Raw genomic sequence first — 24,112 nt, 5'->3', positions numbered from 1 at the left:
AACATCATGCTTTCTAATGGCCTCAATGTCTCCACTAATCACTTCATGTAAAAGTCAGAAGTGGAAACAAGGCTGACTGCACTATTGTGTTAGAAGGAGTCATAAAATTTTTAATAAAGATTATGTAAAGGTGTTGTAGCTTATTTTTTAGAAGTGTGGGGATTGGAATTGTATCCCAGTTTGAGTACAGAAGCTTCAATTCTGGTGACTCACCAGGCTTCTTTGAACAAATCAATTAAAATTATCTATGATTGATTTTTCTCATTTTTAAAATAAAGCAAATATAGATAGATTCAGAGTACTGTTGAATAGGTGAGGGAAGTTAATATATGAAAAACACATAGCAAGACACCTGGCATATAGCACTCAACCAAGGAATGATAACAAAGTTTATCATTAAAATAATCTTGGGGATAAAGATCAACATTAAAGTGAATTACAAAGAAATAAATAAATAAAGTTAAATACAATTTTATACCTTTAAGACCTGGTTTTTCGGGATCCCTGGGTGGTACAGCGGTTTAGCGCCTGCCTTTGGCCCACGGCACGATCCTGGAGACCCGGGATCGAATCCCACGTCGGGCTCTCAGTACATGGAGCCTGCTTCTCCCTCTGCCTGTGTCTCTGCCCCTCTCTCTGTCTCTCTCTCTCTCTCTCTCTCTCTCTCTGTGTGTGTGACTTTCATAAATAAATAAAAATTTAAAAAAATACCTGTTTTTTCAGAGATCCTATTACCTTGTTTCAAGTCTTTTATTTAAAATATTAATGGAAACAAGTAGTGTTTTGGGTTTTTCTACTAACCAGCTTATAAAAGGTGAAGGGCATTGGTAGACATAGGATATGAAAATATGAACCATCATACTAAATGGTATATCCACATGTCATCAAAATAAATATTTTCCTGATTTAATCAAGAAATTGAGTGATTTCATGCTTTAATGATCAATATAAATATCAAAGTCAATATTTTCAGTCTCAAAATAGAAGCAGGCAAAGGACCCTAACAGTTCCCTGGTAATGTAGACATAAGTTCCATTTAGCCTGAAATAGACCCAGATTATGTTTGCTGTCCTGGTATCCTTACTATCAGTGCCCCTTTCAGTCTTAAAAGAGTTCAGTTTAGAAAATAAATTATATAGTTGCAACATAAAATAGTAGAGTTGTTTAGCCTGTGGCAAATTTATGTAGCAAACTGAGAAAACACTTGACTGTCCAAATGTGATTTTTGAAGTTCTACTATCTACCTGTCTGATGTGAAGATTTCCATGATTCTTCTGGATCCAGTTGAAAACCTTTGTTATTCTTAGAACCCCTACTGTATGAGGAAGGGTTGTAAACCAAAAAGATGATGTGGTGTTTGAGGACTAGTGGTTTTAGTGATTGACTAGGATTTAATGCTTTGACAATAATCAGAGGTAACATATAAAAGTTTCTGTACACCACAGTAAAGTACTCTATGCACATCCTATTTAAAGATAACTTTAATCTTTTTGAGTGAAGTTCATATTTTACTTATGAACTAATAGTTGTGAAAGTATTTCCCATTCCCATAGCCCTACTACCACATTTAATTACCAAAGTACATGTTCTTGGGAACACATGAAACAGACTTTAATATATTTTAAAAAAGGTAATCTTCTCAGAGTCACACAGAAAAGCATCTCTTTTATTTTAGACAAAGTCACAGTTTTAAATAAGTAGTTATATTCACATTCAAAGTGTTTTAACTTTTTAGAGATTCTCAATATGTCTTTTTCTTCTATTCCTTCCAGGCAAACTCTTGCCTTCACTGGCTATCCACCTGTTCTCTAGTCAGTATTTTTATTTATTACCTACAGATCACTTCCTTGATCCCAGAGAAAGATAAGATTTAATTGGTAAATTTCTAGAGGACATAGACTGGCTTAGAAACAAGCAGTGGGTATTAGCTACACATTTAGGAAGTTAGGAGGCCTTTCACATACAAAAAGCTGTGGCCAAGAAGCAGATAAACTACTCCGTGGTCATCATCTAAAAAAGTACTGCTTAATCAGGTCCTAATTAGTCATCTTGCTGTGTATCTAAAGTAGAGTTGTTGTAAATCAATGCTACCCTCTGCTACAGAATATTGAAGTTCCATCACATGTACAGTATTTAATCCTGCATGGGGGTATGTCTGGGAGTTGGAGGTGCCAATCATCCTCCTGTGCCACCCCACAAGCCTGATCACAGAGCCACTCTCCTGCTTTTCCCACCTGGATCGAAAGCCCTACCAAGTCATACTCCTGAATGAACAATGCCATATGCAATAATACTCAATACTTTTTATTTTTCTGAAATATTTTTTTCCTTTTGCTGTTTAAAATCTTTATATGTGATAATAAAAATAGAAGCAAAAGTCAACATTTTCCTGCATCTCCATTTATGTCTCTAACACTGGGAATTTGTTTCATCCAAAGCAATTCATTATCTAAAAAGACATTTATTGAGTCTCGTATTTAGGATCTTCTGTATTGCTCCATGTGGGTTAAATGTTCGAATTTTCCATTTTACTTTCCACATTCTTACAGGGACATCAAGTGAAATTGAAATCTTGATTAAAAGTACATCATTTAAACAAATTATAGGGACTAATTACCTTTTGGTAGAATTACACACTTTAAGTAAGTGAATACAATTTACAGTTGGTATAGGCAGACTATTTAAATAACTAAATTGGAATTTTAACATCTGATTATTTTATTTATGTGTAAGCCCCACTCTTATTTTATGTTGAGAATTATTGGTATGCTTTGACTTGCTCTGGAGATTCACATTACGTCCTTGGACTTTAAATAATTACTTCACTTATACTAACTCACATATACTAACAGCAAGAATATGTTGCAGTCTATCCCCAAAGAGCTCTCTAAACCTTACAAAATGTTCTTTTATTTAACTACACAGATAGAGTTTCTTTAGAGAGGAATGTGAATATAGTTTACTTTTCTTTTAGAAAGGGAAAATCCTTTGTCACAAAATAACAAAGCCATGAATCTGTAAAATATCCCTTCAGAATATTACTGTTGGATATTTCTCATTATGCTTTTCAGACTAAATGTATATATCATTAATATAAAAAAGAGCATATAGATTTATGTGTAGAGACTCCCATATAAGTCAGTCACATATACAGTTCCATTTTACCAAGAACATACATAAGACTTTTTTCAACATATATGATTGATTATGCAGCTTTGAGTCCACAGATAGAAATAATTCACCAGAAAACTGTACAATCTCAATAAAGCTACAAAACCACAAATGCTTTTTTACCATCTATTTCATGATATAGCAACTAGATTAAGTATAAGAAAAATATTTTGACAAATACAATTCTAATCCTGGTCAAAGGGATGTAAACTACATCTCCTACATCTTAATTATAGTTAGATCCTTTAGGGTAACTACTGGATGACTTGGAGGCTGTCACTTTCTACTGGAAATGAGAAAAAAATATCCTCTTTATGTCAAAAATGTGGTTTTATCACTTGGAACCAGAAATAGCTTTAGAAACAATTAGGCCTGTTTTACAATGCCTGTGCATTTGAATAGCAACCATGCAAAAAGCAAAATGTTGAATATCTCAGATAACCCCCACAATTTAAATAGATACTATGTTTTCCAACAGGATAATTCATTCATCTGCCTGATGACACATTTTATAAAAAACATAGCATTAGTTAACTTATCAAGGCAAAGCTCAACTCAAAATACAGTGCTGTAGTGTTGGATTTGAGAAAGTTCTTGTTTTTTATGATAAAAAGCTCAAAATATATAAATAGCTGTATTTTACTACATAAAAATAAAACTGCATGTGAAATAATTCTATAAACAAAAGATAAAACTGGGAAAAGTTATAATTCCATTAACAGTTAAGGAACTCCTATTCTTAACCTCTCCAGTATCCATATGAATTAGTTGGGAAAAGACCAGTGATCCAAGAACAATTGGGAAGATCAGATGCATGTGGGGAAAATCTCAGCCCCACTTGTACAAATTAAAGCTCAGCTATGTAACATAGGTATCATATCCCTATAACTTTAAAAAAAAAATAATGATACTGTGCGTCAATGGGGTATCAGAAAAGCATGCATTCTCACACGTTGCCGGTGGAAATATAGATTAATACAACTACAGAGGCAATTTGGCACTATTTCTCAAAATTGAAATGTGTAATTTCTTTGCCTAATAATTCCCCTTCTAGGAATTTATCCAGTAACACACTATCTAAATGACATCTGTGTAAGATTTATTTGGAAATAGCCTAGATGTCCAACTGGTCAAATCAATTATAAACATTCTTATAGCCATTAAAATAAGCTCCTGTGCTGATGTGGAACAAAGAGTACGTGTGCCCACAGGTGTGTGTACAAGCACACTTCTCTGTGGAGCTAAGTGATAAACGTTGAAACTAATGTGTAGGATAAAATTATATTAAAAAGAAAGGGTAGGAATACAAAAAATCACACTCAAATATCTTCGCTAGGGAGACATAATTGTTTGGCTGGGATTCTTCTGGCAGCAAGAGACAGAAGGGAGATACACTTTAAATTCTTATGCTGTATACATTAAAATTTGTTCTGTGTATGTGTGTGTGGGTGTATGTGTATGTTAATTTGATAGTATTTTGATTTTTAAAAAATATTTACTAAATGTTGCCTTTAGGAATTTTAATTATATTATTCTTACTCTTCCAGATTCATATTGTGCATTAAAAGAAAATTTGATGCATGTCCATACTAAATAAAAAAAATGTATTTTAAAATATTTTTAAAATTTAAATTCAGTTAATTAACATATAATGTATTACTAGTTTCAGGGGTAGAGATCAGTGATTCATTAGTCTCATATAATACCCAGTGCTCATTACATCACCTGCCCTCCTTCTTACCCCTCACCCAGGTACCCCTTCTCCCCACTCCTCTCCCCTCCAGGAACCCTGTTTGTTTCCTATGATTAAGAATTTCTTATGGTGTATCTCCCTCTCTGATTTCTTCTTGTTTTATTTTTCCTCTCTTCCCCTATGATCCTTTGTTTCTTAAATTCCATATATGAGTGGGATCATATGATAATTATCTTTCTCTAATTGACTTATTTTGCTTAGCATAATACCCTCCAGTTCCATCCACATCATTGCAAATGGCAAGATTTCATATTTTTTTATTGCTGAGTAATATTCCACATATATATATATATATGGAAATAATATATATATCACATATATATATATCACATATATATATATATATATCTCACATCTTCTTTCTCCATTCACCTGCCGATGGACATCTGGGCTCTTTCCATAGTCTGGCTATTGTGGGCATTGCTGCTATAACCATTGGGGTGTAGGTGCCCCTTCAGATCATTATATTTGTATCTTTGGGGTAAAAACCCAGTAGTTTATTTTCAGCTTTTTGAGGAAACTCCACACTGTTTTCCAGAATGGCTGCATCAGCTTACATTCCCACCAATAATGCAAGAGACTCTCCCTTTCTCCACACCCTTGCCAACATCTGTCATTTCCTGACATGTTAATTTTAGCCATTCTAACTGGTGTGAGATGGTATCTCATTATGATTTTGATTTGTATTTCCCTGATGCTGAGTGATATTGAACATTTTTTCACGTGCCTATTGGCCATTTCCATAATAACAAATCTTATAAATCAAAGGGTGTCAAAATGTTTTTTGTAGGCTCATAAAGCAGGTTTTTTTTCCCTAAGGCAATAACATGGTGCCTCAAAACTCAGAAAACACAAGACCTAGAGTAACATGATCCTCTTCTTCAACTTATTACATATATAACTATGGCAGTTCACTTAAGTCCCATTTTTCCACTGTTAAATACCCAAAACTTGTTTTAACATATAATATTGTAAAAATCCAAAGGCATAATATTTGTAAAACTGCTTTGAATCAAAGAAGGAATACAAATGTAAATTATAGGAAAAGTAAATTTTTCAGAAGGAACCTATAATAAAGCATGTGTTTAGGATACATCATCAGGAAAATTGTTACATTTTCTTATTTTCTTACTTCTGCCTCTAGGCACAAATGTCCTCATCCCAGTGTTGCATCAGATGAAAGTTTAAGTGTACCTGCTTCTTTCCTTGTATCTATCCTAAGAGCTGTTAATAAATTAATTGTGCCTTCATGTTTCCTTCAAATATCTCCAGACTGCCTCCTTCTTTATCACAAAAAGCATAGTAGGTTAATTTCTATCCCCAAGCGAAATACATATTTACGTATTAATGATTGTGAGATTAAATCCCTTAATAAGATATTTTATGGCTCTTTCCTATAACTGTGTCAGACTTTCAGAGGAGCTATTTCAAGACATGGTGGTCTTAAAGAGTAAAGGAAGATGTGTGATTACGTTAGCGAGCTAAAGAGGAACTCTGCTCATACACAAAAGTCGTTAAATCTGGAAATTAAAACAAATGTAGGCATTTTTTTTTTGAAGATACATAATGTTCTATATGAATGTCAGATTTCTAAATGAAAATGACCTAGCCTGATTAAAGATTTAAATATCACTATTTAAATGCAACATGATTTTCAATGTCTTTCATGAAAGTCTCATTTTACTGGAAAAGGTACTAGAGCTGCGAGAAAGCTACACATAGTCTTTAAAGTAAAATATCTAAGTGATCTTGCAATGTCTATCAGGACAAGTTTTAACATAAGTTATACTATTAAAAAAATTTTAGACTATATTATCAACCCTTCCCTACCCCACTACAGCTTCTGCCATTTTCAAGCAATTTCTCAGAATAATAAAACTTTTTGAGTAGAAGAAAGTTCATAATTGAAATGTCTACAACAGAACTTTCTTTAGGTAGAACAAATAATAGATCTGAGAACCAATTAAATATGATTGTTCAGGCACATTAATATTGAGGAATACTTATAAGTATTCCAATTTTCACTCTCCATGATTGGTAGCATTTATCTGATGAGGGGAGTTTTGATTTGGGCAAAATCAAGTGCAATAGGACTTGGGATCTATCCAAACCAGCTTCCAAGAATGGAAAAGCAGAAATGCTGAGATAAATATTACACCCCCCCACCCCGTGTACTGTTATGACATAAGTTATGTCCTAATTATGGCCACTAATTTCCTTCATTCTTTTTTTTTTTTTTTTAATGTTTTTATTTATTTATGATAGTCACACACAGATAGAGAGAGATGCAGAGACACAGGCAGAGGGAGAAGCAGGCTCCATGCACCGGGAGCCTGACGTGGGATTCGATCCCGGGTCTCCAGGATCGCGCCCTAGGCCAAAGGCAGGCGCTAAACCAATGCGCCACCCAGGGATCCCTCCTTCATTCTTATAGTAGAAACTTAACTGCTTTTTATGGTACCACATCAGAAAGTTCTAGAGAGCAGATGTATTTAATGTGATTTCATTTTAGCAATGTGGAGATAAAATTGTTATTTTTTCCTTGAAGGGAACTGGAAAATGGGGGAAGGGAGATTTAGTTATTATTTTTTTCATTTATAACATATGATGCTACATCAGAAATAGAACTGACCTGGAGAAAATAGCTTGATTCCTGTAATAGTAGCTGATCACGGCACTTCTTGATTATATTTCTGAATCACAGATAGCTTGCTTACCAAGACCCTTATGTCTTAGTTTGTTATTATTGTTTTACTTATTGTCTCCATTCAGTGTCCAATCTCTGATAGTCCATTTTCTAGGTAATCTTTATAACCACCAGCCACCTACCTCAGTTTTATGACCTCTAACGTTGCCCTTTTAAACATGGTATAAAAGGAAGAGTAAGAGTTGGTATTCAATAGAAACAAAAGCATGTTATCTTTATTTTTGTTGTAGAGCAAGACCTTGCTATTCATGAAAGGTATATTTTGAATTCATAAATATCATTATCTTGGAGATGCCGAGTCACCAGTATAATGAGTCCCTCCACAGACCAGCTCTGTGGTTCACATATGTGTTGGGAACTAATAAACATTACCTCAAGAAACTCCTATAAAATTTTATATTGTCAATATTAATGCTATCAGTTTACTTTGCATAATAGGTCTCAGTGTTGACTGTGCGAAGGAGAAAAGGAATATTTTAAATCCTAAAATCAAAATGTATATAATAGATTCAGTACTCACTCCTTTTTTATTGATAACTCCAAAACCATTGTTCATCTTCTCTGAGTCATGAATTAGCATCATCAGATGATCTAGCAACTAGGGCCCATTACCTGTAAATTATAAAGATCGATAAATATTCCCAAAGCTTTAAGATTGATATTTACATAACATTTTATGGTTTTTAAGGTGGCCCTAAGTTTTGTTCTTCCCACTAAATATCAGTGACATAAATGGCAGCAAATCACCCATAGTTTGCACCTGGATTTTTGAAATTATTATCAATCCACATCAGTATCGCCCCATTTTTAAAATAAATACCACATAATATTCCATAGTGTATCTGACTAAAATTTATTCACCATCCTCCTACAGAGATCCATGCAAAGCACTCAGTGTCTGCCTATTTGAAAATGTAATGCACTTTTCTCTGGTGTACATGCTGGCAAATGGAATCCCCATGTGACAGAGTACGTACATATTTAATTTCCCTAATTAATTAATTTTCCTTCCAAAGAGGTTGTACCAATTTTCATTTTCTATCTTTCTCTGTTAAATTTTTTTTTATTTATTTGAGGGAGAAAGAGAGATAGTGACAGAGATAGTGAAAGAGAGCAGGAATGGAAGAGAGAGGGAGAAGCAGGCTCCCCTCTGAGCAGGGAGCCTGACTTGGGGCTTAATCCTGAGATCATGACATGAGCTGAAGGCAGATGCTTAACCGACTGAGTGACTCAGGTGCCCCTCTCCAATTTTCTTTCATGCCTAGTTTAGGACATTTCTAAACTCTCAATTGCACTTAAAATTATCCAACAATAAATAATACTTGGTTGATGATTTTTAAAGAGCTCGTTGTTTTATGGTGCAATCATGATTATCAATGAGATTGCACATATTTTTATAAGGATTTTTTTCATAATTTTGTGTTCCATTGTTTAGGTTTTTTTTGTGAATTTGCTATTTGTTTCTTTATCCATTTAACCTTATTCAATGTTTTGTCATTTCCTTCTTAATTTGATTGTCTTTAGTTTCCTTTATGGTATATTTTGTCATGCAGGAGATTGTAAAGAATGTTGAAAAGGCAGTTAACTTGTAGTGTGAGGACAAGCAGTGGAAACATAATTCTTGATAGAAATACAATATGAGAAACCCAAGAGCCTGTCAAAACATTTCTTTATCCTCGATATTAGTGATATTCAAAGGTTTCCAAAGATAATGCCCATAAATATAAAAGAATAAATACACATTCTTCCTAAGGTTGTAATCTTTACAACTATCTTCTTATATAGGTATAACATCAGCCCTATGTGAATGAGAACAAAAAAATAAATATAAGAAAGAAATGTGGCTTGAAGATGTTGAGTAATCAACCAAGTCACGTTTTAAAAATCTTACCTCCTGTCTTTCATCATTTCTGATTCTGACATTTTCCACTAAATTTTTATTATCATAGTCATATTATTTTCAATTTAAATAATCCTGATTGTGGTTAAATAGATTTTGATTGAAATAACCATTTCAAGGATCAATGTGAGGGATTTAAGTCTCGGGCAGAGTTTAATAGGTGGAAAGAATGTGCATGAGAGCCTATGGTCACGGTTGGTAACCATAAGAAAGTTCAAGACAATGCAGAGTGACTCTGGCATGTCCAACATGGTGTCTAAGACATAAGTAAGGATATTGTCAACAGAGGGAAGTCTGGATTACAGGCTGGTGACAAACTTCATGTTAATTGATGAATAGGCCAGATGAGGAGTGATGAGACCTTGAACTCATATTGAAAGGGTAGATGGAGGAGAGAATAGTTTTAGGACACTACTTAAGTAACAGGAATCCTTTCTGCTTCCCCAGTGAGCCTGGCAGGGAAATGAGTCTTGGATAAGATAAATAAGAGCAGGTCGGGTGGAGGAAGTTTCCTCCAGGGTTCTTTGTAATTGGGATAGGGTAGCTTTAAGAGATATGTTCATGGCTCAGCAGTAGACTCCTTTCCTAGTCTCGATTTGTGTTTTGGGGTGTGTGTGTGTGTGTGTAGGTCAGGCAACATGATTTTAAAGTAGCTTGTTGAAGAAGGGGAAGAAACAATGCTCTAGAAGTACTAACTCAGGTGTTGAGAGATAACTGCCAACAATCAAGCAGTTAGGCAGATGTTTCCTTACTTTCTTATTTGTTTAGACCATGAGTCACACTCATTGCTCATTGACTAACCCTCCTCACAGAAAATTTTTGTTTGGTCTACACAAGAGTTAACTATTTTGAGTCGACATGTAAGAAGTCTAACTTAAATGCTTAATTAGGAGTGTCAAACCCATCTCCCCACATGACTAATCTTATTTGGAGGTACATGAAGGCTTCGAGATAACCACAAAATGCCCTATTGGAAGCCTACACCACAGCTGCCACCAGAGGGTCTTGTTCTTGACTAATAATGCAGACCTAGTGTTGTATCCTAAAGACGCAAAGGATTTGTATAGGGTAAGTCTAGCCTTGCTAGTAAGGAGGAGATTGTCCTAATTGAGGCTGGAGATTCCGAGGCAGAAGTTAGGAATAAGCACTCTCAAAGGCAGGGGATTTTCAGGATTTACTGAAAGACTCTGTATGTACTTTTCAGTTGTATTACCCTTGAACTTGGCAAAAGTCATATACTGTGTACAATTATATGTGTTTTTTAATTAATGTTGATGTTTTCATGTGCTTACTTACTTGTACAGACATGACAACATTGTTTGCACATATACTTTGGTTACCTAAAATGACATCTTGGCAAGCTCTCTATATCTTCACACAGAGAGCTCCCTCAAGAATTTTTTCATCCTTGTTTATATTCCATGGTGTGCTATGGATGTGCTATAATTTACCAGTGTTTTCTCACCTTTCTTAACAAACAATGTAGGAATGAGGAAGAACAACAAAAACATCTTTTGTTGGTACTATGCCACTTCCAGAAAATGCACATTTTTCTGTAAGACACCTTAGTGTCTAGTGTCTAGGAGGTGCTTCTTATAGAGTGTGACAGTGACCCAGTGGGTCAGGCTACTCCAGCTCCCGCCCTGGCCTCTCAGAGCTAACTTATCTGAGGCGCAGTGGTGGAAAATGCTGCATCTGTGTATATTTTTAAATTTCCCTCTCCAAAAGTATATTTTTTCCCCAACATGACCCTTCAAAAATTTATGTTTTTTATATCTTTGATCATTTGCAAGGTTGTGTTGTGAGAGACTACATGTCCAGCTAGAAAAAGACAGGTGTTCCACTCTGACAGCTGTATTTGTTTTTGCATTATACTGACTTACCTTTCTGGTGGAAGATCAATCTTTATCTGATTCTCTGAATATATTCTAATATCAGTACTAATAGAACTAAATAACTGAGCCAATTCACAAGCAGAGAAGAAAAGTGTTCTAGAACCACCTTAAGGTTCCAGGCTGTGAAGATGTGAACATTTGATGTGCCACTACAATTTTTTTTTCCCCTAAGTAGAGCAGATTTCAGGATTCATACAATTGTTTAGGCCATGGGCCAAGCAAGATCACGGTACCACACAGAGGGAGTATTGACCTTAGTTACACACTGGACACATTCCTATACTTTTTCCGCACAGAATATATCAGGACTGGCTCAAAGCAAAGCTTAAGAAATGAGAGTTATTATTATTACTATTATTATTATTTATTATTATTATTTTACTCCTCTATCCTTTTCTGTGTTTGTTTACTGCCTTTTCATTCTCCTCTGACTTCTGTGTTTTATGTTTCCCATTAGTTAGTAAGATTTACCAGGTCTCTCTTCTCTGAAAAATGTCTCAGTGCTCCAAGTTCATCTCTGCTTTCCAGTAAAAACTTTATCTCTTTCTTTTTGGTTAATCACAACTAAGAGAGAAACTTTCTTGGAGTTGGAATGGCTACCGTATCTTGCTTAAGCTTCCTGGAGATATTTGCACTTAATCACCTAACCGAATGTCATATTGGGGCAAGGCAGACCAAGGAGTGTTAGCCAATGGCACAAGATATTCGCCAGACTTGGGGAAGCTTTCCTATGCTCTTTACATGGACCCCAACTGAAAATCTGTTTCTGGCCCTGCCATTCCCATTTCCATCAGTGTCTTGACCCAGCAGTGAAGAGAGAAAACCAATACTGCTGTTACACATGACAAGCTAAGCCAACTAACATGTTTTCAAGGGCACATTTTCCAATTTCCAAATTATGCTGGCCCTTTGTTTATCACTCTTAGTTCTCACTGAGTTTTTATCATTTTGCTTTTAATTGGCATCTTGACAAGAGAGTAAGCAGGAATTAAAGCACAACGCTGTAAATCCTGCTTCTGACAGCAATTCAGGGAAGCATTCAGTAGCAGGAGGATAAAGAATCTGTATCTTCTGACTATTTGCATATTTAGACTATACGCGCTGTTTGAGTCTTCCATTTGGATAAGTCATCAAGAATTATTTACATTCGGTCCTTTTCATATTAAAGCTAATCTTTTGTGGCCTAAATGTCTATGAAGTATTATAGCAATGATATAATAAGTTGAAATGATTTGTATATTCAAAAAAGCTAGGATTACTAGTGAAAATTACAACATAATTACAAAAATGTGTTATCAATGTGTGAGGCCACATTTTATTGACAGACCTAGAAAAGAGTTCTAATAACAATGTAAATGAAATGTAGTGAAAATGTTGACCTTTTCTGAGAAACAGGGAGCATGTGTGAAGCATATGTGTATGGAAAATGTGTAAGAAATATTAAGGAAGTTATTTTGACTACAAAACTTGAAAATATATGACTTTATGGATTCCTATATACTTTGAAGTTTCATAGGTATTCATGTAAAATCTGTTCTTTCTGTAATCTTAAAAGACTACCAGTCAATAAATATTACTTTTCCTATTAAGTTTGAATGAATTTTGTTACCCCTACATTTCTGACTTCTTCAAAAAGGTCACCACCTACAATGAATCATTACAGAACCTCTTGCACATATTTTGCAAAACTGCTTTCAAAACTACCGTCACATTTTTATACATTTTCACAAGACATACATAGTAGGGTATGTTTTGTTATTTTTACAGGTAAGTAAATAGATGCCCAAAGAGATTATGTGTCTTGCCTGAAGCACAAAAATAAGAATTCAAACCTCATTTTCCCTTTTCTAATTGAATAAAATGTCTGTTACTTTGCTTTTTGATATATATACATATATAAAGTGTTAGAGCAATGATATAATAAATATACATATATATATGTATGTATATAAATGTATATATGTGTGTATCTACATACATAGCCTTCCTCTTGATGCGGAGACATAATCACTGAAGGAGACTGATATGATCACATTTTAGTTGTGGAAGTTCATAAATACGTAATATGATTCAAATGATGGCATTTTTATGAGTAGGCACTAGTTAAAATAGTTTAGATTTGTATATAATTTTGTCTCTCTCATTTTGCATTTTTCATGCATGCCTCTTAGACCTATATTCCCTCAGATAATCCATTTTTCAGATATGTCTGTTTTCACAATACACATTTTACATTTTCTTAGCCTCTGTTTACCTCTCCTTTCATGTTATCATTTTTTCAAATCAGATCAAATATCTCAGCCTTTGTTTGCATGTATCTTTCAACACAAAAATATAAAGTTACATAAGTATGGAATACTATCGGACTTTGAGGATAGTATTTAGTCACATTTGGGAAGATAAAGATAAATGTTTTAATAGATAAAACAACCAGGGAACTTGATATGATATGTAGAGAATCTGTGCTTAGGAGATAAATACAATGTTGTCCACGTAGACATGTCTTCTCCAAACCCGCACACCCTCTCTATTCTAGGACCTCATGCCTCATTAGGTCCTACTCGAATATCAATTGATCTTTAACCCCTTTCCTGAAAAATAGAGCTGGGTGTAAGGTGTGCCACTGGTATCCTGAATAAATCCCTATCTGATAATTTATCTCACAAATTAGAATTACTTATTTTTGTTCCCACCTGACTGTAGGCTCCTTATGAGTACATAATAACATGTATTCATCAGTATATCTTATGATCTGAGAAATGCATGTTTAATAAACATTGCATTGATGAATAAATGTCTACAATTACATTTTATCTCACCATATTATAAGCTGTGAATATCCTGGCAAACAAACACAATTGCTGTTCGGCATTGTAAATATTGCATGTAGTGAATATTGCATGGTCACTTCTGTCCAGTGCAATTTGTAGGTATTTTTACACATTAAGTTGTAGGTTTTACCTGACCCTTGACTTTAGATATATGCTTTACACTTCACATTTTCAGAGTTATTTCAGTTTTGATTATGACATAGAAGATACTAAAACCAAAGGAAATATTACATGAATCAATAATACAATACAGTAGAATAACTTAAGGCAGCACATTTTTTTTGAGGCAGCACATTTTAAAATAGGTATTTATGGTTTCATAGTAGCATTCCTTTTTTTTTTTTTTAGATTTTATTTATTCATGAGAGACACACACACACACACACACACACACACACAGAGGTAGAGACATAGGCAGACGGAGAAGCAGGCTCCCTGTGGAGAATCTGATTCAGGACTTGATCCCAGGACCTAGGATTATGACCTGAGCCAAAGGCAGATGTTCAACCACTGAGCTACCCAAGTGCCCTCATAGTAGCATTTTTGATCAATTTCCTGTCAGAATTAAAGTGTAATTGATATAATAACAGGCCTACTTTATAGAAAAGCATTGATAAAGAATTTTTATGGTTAATGATACATTGGAGCTGGATTCCTACAAAACAAATTATTCAGCTATACAGTGACTTTCCTAAAGAGCACATTTGCATGATCTTCAAGTTCACTGCTGGAGAGACTCTAAATAATCATCAGGCCATAAAGCCAGAGAAAGCCATATCATTTGCCCTGAGAACTTTTCAGATTGTCGTATCATTTGCCCTGAGAACTTTGAGAATTCCAATGGAGGCTGAACATTAGTAATCCTTCTTGGACAATAATGGAAATAATTAGGAAGGCTTCAAACAGCCTGTCTCTGTAAAAGTTTAGTGTCCTAAATGTGAGAGAGCAAGAACATTGAAAGTTGTTTAATGGCTTTTTTGAACAGATCTAATCAGGCAAGTTTTACCCTCTGACACAAATTGGGTCTTGGCTGATGAAAATTGAACCTACTGTTGCAAAGAACATTCAGATTCTTGCGTCCTTTTTACCTGCTTGAACAAACCATACATGAAAGTAATGATATACCAGCCTTAAATCACTTGGCTTTTCAAATTTGATACTCATTTTGAAGCAGACTGGAAGTCTTTTCAAAGTGAGCAAAAAGAAAATATTTCAAATGTCCCTATATATTAATTTTATAACTCTTTCATAAGGCACTTATATAGTCAAGGCAGGATCTCAATTATATTAGAAAAATTAACATGATTAAATAGAAGAGCTTTGAACCTAAAATCTATTTCTGAGCTCTACTTTTATATCTTCCACTGAATTATTGTGTATCTTTAGGATACTTTCAACAAAACATGTTTACAGAATTTCCATTTTATTATGCTACTCTAAGAGAGTATTTATCATTATTTGGAAGAACAAAATCAATTTGAGTTAATGTAGGGAAGTCACCTATTCCAAAAATTGCTTATCTGTTTTTTTTTTTTTCTTCTTACTATTGACAACTGTAGAAGTGTGCTCTTGGTTTGTGAGAAAGACAGAAATAAAATCAATACTAACTCATACTTGACATAACTCATACCCAATCCAGAAATTTTATAAAGAGCACGAAATAACCTGAAAAGGGACCATTTCTGAGCATTATGGTTATTCTAGAATCTACTTAAATATTATTTTGAAAAGTGCTTGCTAACATTAATGCTTCATGTTACATATTTAGGAGTTCAGATCTCTGAGAAGTACAAATTTTAAAGTCATAAGAGAGCTATTGATTTAAACTAATCTATGCTAGAGGTTTGACTACTACACTTTAAGCTCTCTAATACATTTGGATGGTACGTTGTATATTCAAATTTATCGCAAACATTAAAAAGTTGTGGACACCACTCATACAAACTAACTTGAAATGTATTAGACTTAAATGTGAGATCTAAACCCACAAAATTGCTAGAAGGAAACAGAAAAGCCTCCTGGACATGGATCTTGGCAATGATATTTTGGATATGATAGCAAAAGCACAAGCAACAAAATGAAAAATAAACAAGTGGGACTACATCAAATTAAAAAGCTTCTGCACTGGGGCAACTGGGTGGCTCAGTCAGGGAGTCAACTCTTGGTTTTGGCTTGGGTCATGATCTCAGCAAAATAAATGATCAACAAAATGAAAAGGGAATCTATAGAATTGGGGAAAATATTTACAAATTCTATATCTGATAAAGGGGTTATATGTAAAGTATAGAAAGAACTCATAATTCAATAACAACAAAAATAGTCCAATTAAGAAAGGACAAAGGATCTAAATAGACTTTTTTCCAAAGAAGACATTCAGATGGCCATACACATGAAAAGTTACTCAACATCATTCATCATGAGGGAAATGCAAATCAAAACCACAATAAGCCATCTCCTCATACTTACTAGAATAGAATGGCCATCATCCAAAAGACAAGAATAACAAAGGCTGGTGAGGATGTGGAAAGAAGGCAACTTCTGTGCACTATAGCGGGAATGTAAATTGGTGCAGGCACTGGAAAACAATATGGAGGTTTCTCAGAAAATTAAAACTAGAACTACCATATATGATCCAGAAATCCCAGTTATGAGTATAAATCTATAGGAAGTGAAATCACATAGAAATGACATCTGCACCTTCATGTCCATTGTAGCATTATTTATAATAGCCAAGACATAGAAATAACATTAAGTGTCCATCAAAGGTGAATGGATAAGGAGAATCTAGAAAATCTACACACACACACACATATACACACACACAGACACATGAAATATTCAGCCATAAATATGGAAATTCTGCCATTTGTGGCAACATAGATGAATCTTGAGAGCATTATGCGAAGTGAGATAAGTCAGAAAAAGATAAATACTATATGATACCATTTATATGTGGAATCTAAAACAAACAACAGCAAAAGATCAGATTTGCAGTTACCAGAGGTAGGAATTGGGAGGGGGTGAGATGGGGAGAATTAGAGGAAGTTAATGAAAGGTACAAATTTCCAGTTATAAGATAAATAAACAGTAGGAAAGTGACGTACAACATGATGACTATAGCTAGTACTGCTACATGGTATATTTGAAAGCTGCTAAAAGACCAGATCTTTAAAGTCCTCATCACAAGGATAAAAAAATTTTTTTTCTTTTGCTTTTGTATCTATATGAGATAATAGATGTCAACTAAACTTTAGGTGGTAATCATTTTATAATATATGTGAGTCAAGTCATTATGCTGCACCCCTTAAATTTATACAGTTCTGTACACCAATTATCCTGATAAAACTAAAAGAAAAATTTCAAATTTGTGTAAATGACTTTCTATGTGTTCTAAAAACCAAGACAATTTTATAGAATCACCTCAGTAACTTTCACCAAAATACTTATTGGAAATATTCAGTTTGAGAATTATCTTTAAGCTTTTCTGATAAATAATAATTTGTCTTTGAATGCATCTTTCTTTTCTTCCTTCTCCTGAAAATTGTAGGTAGGAAGATAGTTGATTTTTTTTTTTGATAGTTGATTTTTAATAGACTCTGTATGTGCATGCATGCATATGCATGTGTGTAAAATTTAGTAACATCTATTGGTTTTGGATTCTAGGAAAAAGCTTATGCTGGTGAAATCAGTAAGTAATACAGTGGTATTCCTATCTGACATGGGATGTCAATGGAGAGCTTATTGACTTAAGCAACTCTTCATGGATATACACATATTGTTATAAATCTACTTAGTGAAAAAATAGTGAAAGTAGAAATTTTCTATCATATTTCCCATATAAATTACTCTGTTCTCAATTTATACTTGCCGTGTTGTCAATGGGTCTTGGGAAAATAGATCTTAAAATTCAAATGAAATATTTACTTCCTTTTTCTATTTGTTGTTATTTTAACTCCAAGTTTTACTGTGGTGGTTTATCTTCTTCTTAAATGTGACTTCTTCAAGGCCTCTCTATTAAATTTCATTGTTTGAGATTGCCTTTTAGTCCAATATTAAGAGTTGTCAGTATTTTGTGAGCTATTCTTTGCGTTTCTGATGCTATTAAGTATCTTCAGACCATATCAAAAAATGTCATCCTTCTTTAGCTTCTGAGTTACAATCACTTGAACAAGAAACCACACAAAAGAATTTCAGAAACACAAAAAAGTGCCTTGAGGTCAAAATTATTCCCCTCCTTATGTTGTTTTCAAGCTATAAAAACTTCCTTTACAGATTTAAAATTTCACCATTGGGATGACTCTTTTGAGCAAATAAGAGGTATTATTGCTAGAATGCTTTTTATTCAAGTATGATAGATACTTTTGATAATTTTTGTTCTATTGTAAATCCTATTAAGAGGATCAAGCTCTATTAAAGGTATCAAATTTGCTATTGGCTGACAAATATTATCAAATCACATATCTGAGGAATTTTACCCAGAATATATTAAAAATTCTCTGATCAAAAAAAAATTCTCTGATCTTTTCAATTTAAAATATCAGTTAGATAATAGGCAAATCATTTCAATAGACCTCAAAAGGGTTTATAGATGGCAGATACATACATGAGAGAAAAGATATTCACCATCATTAGTCATTAGGGAAATGCAAATTAAAGCTACAATGAGATGCCATTGCATACCTATTAAAATGGTCAAAAAGTTTTTAAAAATACTGACAGTATCAAATGCTGACAAGAATACAGAGCAACAGGATTTCTCAAATATTGTTGATAGAATGTAAAATGTCATAGCTGTTCTGGAAAGCAGCTTGGCTGTCTCTTACAAAGCTATCAGATATGTTACAGCCTAGTGCTCCTGTGTATTTATCCTAGAGAACCAAAAGTATGATCACCTGGGAACATGTACACAAATGTTAACATTCACTTTATAGTAGCCAAAAGCTGGACAGCACTCAAAATTCAACTGGTGAATAGATAAAGTGTGATACAATATATACAAAGAAACAAACTAGTGATACACAAAATGATTTAGGAGAATTTCGAGAGCTTTATGCTGACTGAAAAAGCCAATCTGAAAAAAATTGTATATCATATGATTCTGTTTATATAACATTCTTGAAATGGCAAAATCATAGTGATGGATAACTAGTCAGTTGCTGCCAGAGGTTAGGATTGGGGAGGAAGGCATAACTTTTAAAGGGTAACATAAAGGAGTATCTTTGTGCTGATAGAGCAATTCTGTACCCTACTGGAAATATGTACTCTGTGGTGATGGTTAAACAAATTTACACTTAGGATAAAATTTCAAAGAACTATACACATAAAATAAAGCAAAAAAAGAGTGCATTTAAAATCTTTTTTTTAATAAATTTATTTTTTATTGGTGTTCAATTTACCAACATACAGAATAACACCCAGTGCTCATCCCGTCAAGTGCCCCCCTCAGTGCCCGTCACCCATTCACCCCCACCCCCTGCCCTCCTCCCCTTCCACCACCCCTAGTTCGTTTCCCAGAGTTAAGAGTCTTTATGTTCTGTCTCCCTTTCTGATATTTCCCACACATTTCTTCTCCCTTCCCTCATATTCCCTTTCACTATTATTTATATTCCCCAAATGAATGAGAACATACAATGTTTCGATAAAAGAGGAAAGACTATCCATTGGAAGAAAGACAGTCTCTTCAATAAATGGTGCTGGGAAAAATGGACATCCACATGCAGAAGAATGAAACTAGACCACTCTCTTTCACCATACACAAAGATAAACTCAAAATGGATGAAAGATCTAAATATGAGACAAGATTCCATCAAAATCCTAGAGGAGAACACAGGCAACACCCTTTTTGAACTCAGACAGTAACTTCTTGCATTTAAAATCTATATAAAGTCTGCAAATTAAGAGTATTGTACCAATGTTGGGGTGCCTGAGTGGCTCAGTTGGTTAAGTGTGTCATTATTGATTTAGGCTGAGGTCATGATCTCAGGGTCATGAGATCAAACACCATATTGGTCTCCACTCTGGGTGTGGAGACTGCTTGAGATTCTCTCTCTTCTTCTCCCCCTGCCCCTCCCCCTACTCATGTATGTGTGTATGCATGCTCTCTCTCTCTAAATATTAAAAAATAAATAAATAAATAAATAAATAAATAAATAAATAAATAAAAAGAATATTGTACCAATGTGAGATCCCTGCTTTGACCATGTACTAGGGTTATGGAAGATACAACCATTGGGTGAAGCTGCTCTAAAATATACAGAATGCTCATTACTATTTTGAAACTTCTGGAAGACAACATATTTCAAAATAAAAAGTTGCAATTAAAAGAATGAAGAGGGCATTGGATATTTAGGAACAATTAGAAGTCTGTCACACTAAAAAAAAAGGATTTAAAATCTTGTACAGAATCACACTTCTTAAATTTCATATTTCCCTAACATTACAGTAGTTTAAGCAAAATTGCATTTAATAATATATGAATCTAAAAGAGAACCAGATGACTTAATATTAAGTTGTCAACTAAATATCTTAGTTCAATATTAAACAGTGGTTATTCTTAAATTTCATTCTTAAAATTATTAACATCAATTAAAACCAATGTTATTATTTTTACTTTATGAAAGAAGTAACAAAGAAAAATCAGTTAAAAACTTCAATATGCCCATATTAATTATTTGAATAATAAAATTTCAGAGAGATCATTTAGTTTCTAATTTATCGTATTAATCTTTACCAACAAAGATTTTCAAAGAAAGAAAAAATCTATTTTATATTCAACTAATTCATTTATATTTAACTTAAATTCAATTAAATTACTCCATGTAAATGTCTGCAAAGTTAAATCTTTATTTCTAGACATCTGAACAATTGGATGAATTTGGACATTAAATCCTGACCTTTGGTCCTTAGATATATTTCACATGCTTCAAATATGATTGATTGCTTGTTGAGTCCAATTATTTCTCCAATGCCTGTGGGATACTTAAAAACCCCTAACATTTGCAGGAAATGACCTTTATTCTACTCCATCATACAACAGCTGTAAAGATGTTTCTGCTGCCCATGCTCTGTCATGTACTGATAGGGTTTATTCAGTAAAACCTCTGTGGTTGGGCCAGTAAAACTGCACAGTTTCATTTTTTTAAGAGTCTTTATTTTGACATTGATGAAGATACCAGGTGACAATAACAAAGATAAATGTTAGTGATTACCACATGGGACTTATATATGGTCCATGTCTTGCAGCTATGGAGATAGTTGGAAGCTATGTAAATAGTACAAATCTTAAACTTTTGCCATGTTAAGAATAAATATTTGGATTGAAACCAGGAAAAATTTAGTTGTCAATTACTTGGCTGAAAATTCCCACTGCACATAAACTCTTACAAGTTCAACTAAGTGCCCCAGGAAGTTGGCACCTTGTTTTGGGCTTGGTTGGAATTACACTGATAATCAGAACCATCAGAGGAATCTTGAGAGAAAAGGGGTTGACTGAACTTTTGTGATTGTTTTCCCCTAGAACATGAAATCCGCTTTTAGATCAAATTATTCAGTTTCAACTCAAGGTAGGAAATAATAGCCTCGGTGATTATGTGCTGTTGCCATTGTGTGTGTGTGTGTATGTGTGTGTGTGTGTGTATGTGTGTGTGTGTGTGTGTGCTGTTGCCATTTTTTAAAAATAATGATTCTGTTCTTTAATACCACTGATTTTTCTCAAGCATTTGGTGTTTCCTGGCCAGTTGGTCATATTTACTATCACGTGATTAAAATCTACAGTATATTCAACTAGTATATTCAACATACTTCGCAACTTGTAGAGGATTGGCTTCCTCACAGGACTTTCCCAGAATGAGGGCTATGATAGCAGCTCTCTGTAAGTGAGCAGGGGTAATCATAGTGGTCTTGCTTATAAGGTGACTGAGTGAAGAGCAGACAGTCAGGGTATTAGGAGTCCATGTAGTTTCCAGTTTAGAAAAAAGAATTTCCCTTTAAGGTTAAAAGGCTTTAGTGTACTTCCTCTTTAAAGAAAGTTGCTCTTCACATTTTCCTTTTTTCCTCCCCTGACTTTTCAGGAAACCCAGCAGAGTCCAATATTCACACTAGAAGCTTTCCTATGTAGAGAATTTGCTTTACTTAGAGGACACTTTTCCATACCTAATTCTAGGACAAAAGTCAATGGAGCTGCCATTTTGAATTAGTATCTCTATTTCTTCTGTAATTTCTTCCCATAAATTGCAATACTGCTTTTACAAATTATGAATATAACCCCAAACCATTGCTGTGTTTTTGAAAGATAGTTTCTAATAGATGGGTGGGATTCTATTTAAAGTCACTATCAAAATTTATTTGGTCGTGTCCCTGTTAGTGACATTAAGATTATTGGCAATTTTATGATATATAACATTATAATGAGCAATTTTATATAGAAATAGTTGTCCATCTATAATTGTTTCCTAGAAGTAGACGCATGGTCAAAAACTGAATAAACACTTACTTTTCTGGGTTGCCAGGGTTATTGCACTTATTCCCATAAATTCATTAATTCTTTTTCCCCTTATTATATCTCATATGGATTTTGGAAAGTAGTAAGTACTTTGGAACACATATCCTAAAAACACAACCTCATTAGGTAAAGTGCTAAATACTTTTTGATAAAGTAAGGACAACTGAGTAAAATGTCATCCAGAGAAAGCCAAAGAAGATTCTGAGTTTCAGACAGATACCCTGAGGTATTCTGTATTGGGATTCACATTCTGTGAAGAGTATAAGTAAATGAATAAGGTACAGAATGATCTCTTTGTTTTTCTGCTAAGGCAGTGTGTTCTTTATCATATTTCTTGAAATAACCTATGATTTCAAATAGTTCCTGAACGATATATTGAGAAATGCTTAATTGAATTTAATCTGTAGAAGCCATCAATAACACTGTTCCCTCCCAGCCACCAATGGGATCAAAGTGGCAAGAGAAAAAGGAAAATGCACAAGGTAGTGATGTGCTTTAAAGCAGTCAACAGACATAAGGATATACAGGAACGAAATGATAGGAATAAGAATCAGGACACAGTGTAGAAAACTCAGTCAAATCTCTCTTTAATGCTCTTCCCTCTTATTCCTCCCCCAACCCCCATGTCTAGAAAGAGGATCATAAGGTATTAGCCCCATATACAGTGTTGTAGTCTCCACAGAGATGGAGGGGAGTCCAGCTGACCAAGTCACTTTTTTGTGAACTTTATGCACCTATTCTAATTTCCACTCCATAAAACAATCTCCATTTCTTTCACTCTTCAAAAGCTAAAAGAAATTTAGCTTTAACAACAAGCTAAGGTGACATTGAAAAGATTTCTGGATGAGGAATAGGTGAAAAAGCAGATGGGGGACAGAGGAGATTGGAAAAGAATAAAACAGGACAATAAGAATGTACAAAGCTTAAGAGAAGAAAAAGTCAAATTACAAGAAGTGTTATTAGTGCTAGTGTTGTCTCTGTTCAGCTCTCTTAAGCTTTGTATGATTTTTATCTATGTTTGCACTGTTGGTCTGCATTTGGGTTCATTCTTAGTTTGGGTTTATAGCTTTTCTGTAACACTCACAGGGGCTTGTGGTTGGCAAACCACCTACATTTGTGTACTCCCAAACATGCATGGTGCACATATGAATCTAAACACATACTTGGAGGAAGAGAAAGACAAGTGATGAAAATAAAAGCAAAAACAAAAAAAAAAAATAGTGTAACAGAAAAAAGCAAATAGTTAAGTAGAATTAAATAAGAAAAATGAAGACTATATGGAAGAAAGAGAATTATATGGAGGATTTGTGGCTCTGATTCATCTTCCAAAGATTGAAAAAAAAAAAGATTTTAAT

Source organism: Vulpes lagopus, chromosome 4, assembly GCF_018345385.1.
Source record: "Vulpes lagopus strain Blue_001 chromosome 4, ASM1834538v1, whole genome shotgun sequence".
Lineage (NCBI taxonomy): Eukaryota > Metazoa > Chordata > Mammalia > Carnivora > Canidae > Vulpes > Vulpes lagopus.
The sequence above is the reverse complement of the archived record's forward strand: the minus strand, read 5'-3'. Positions refer to the sequence as shown.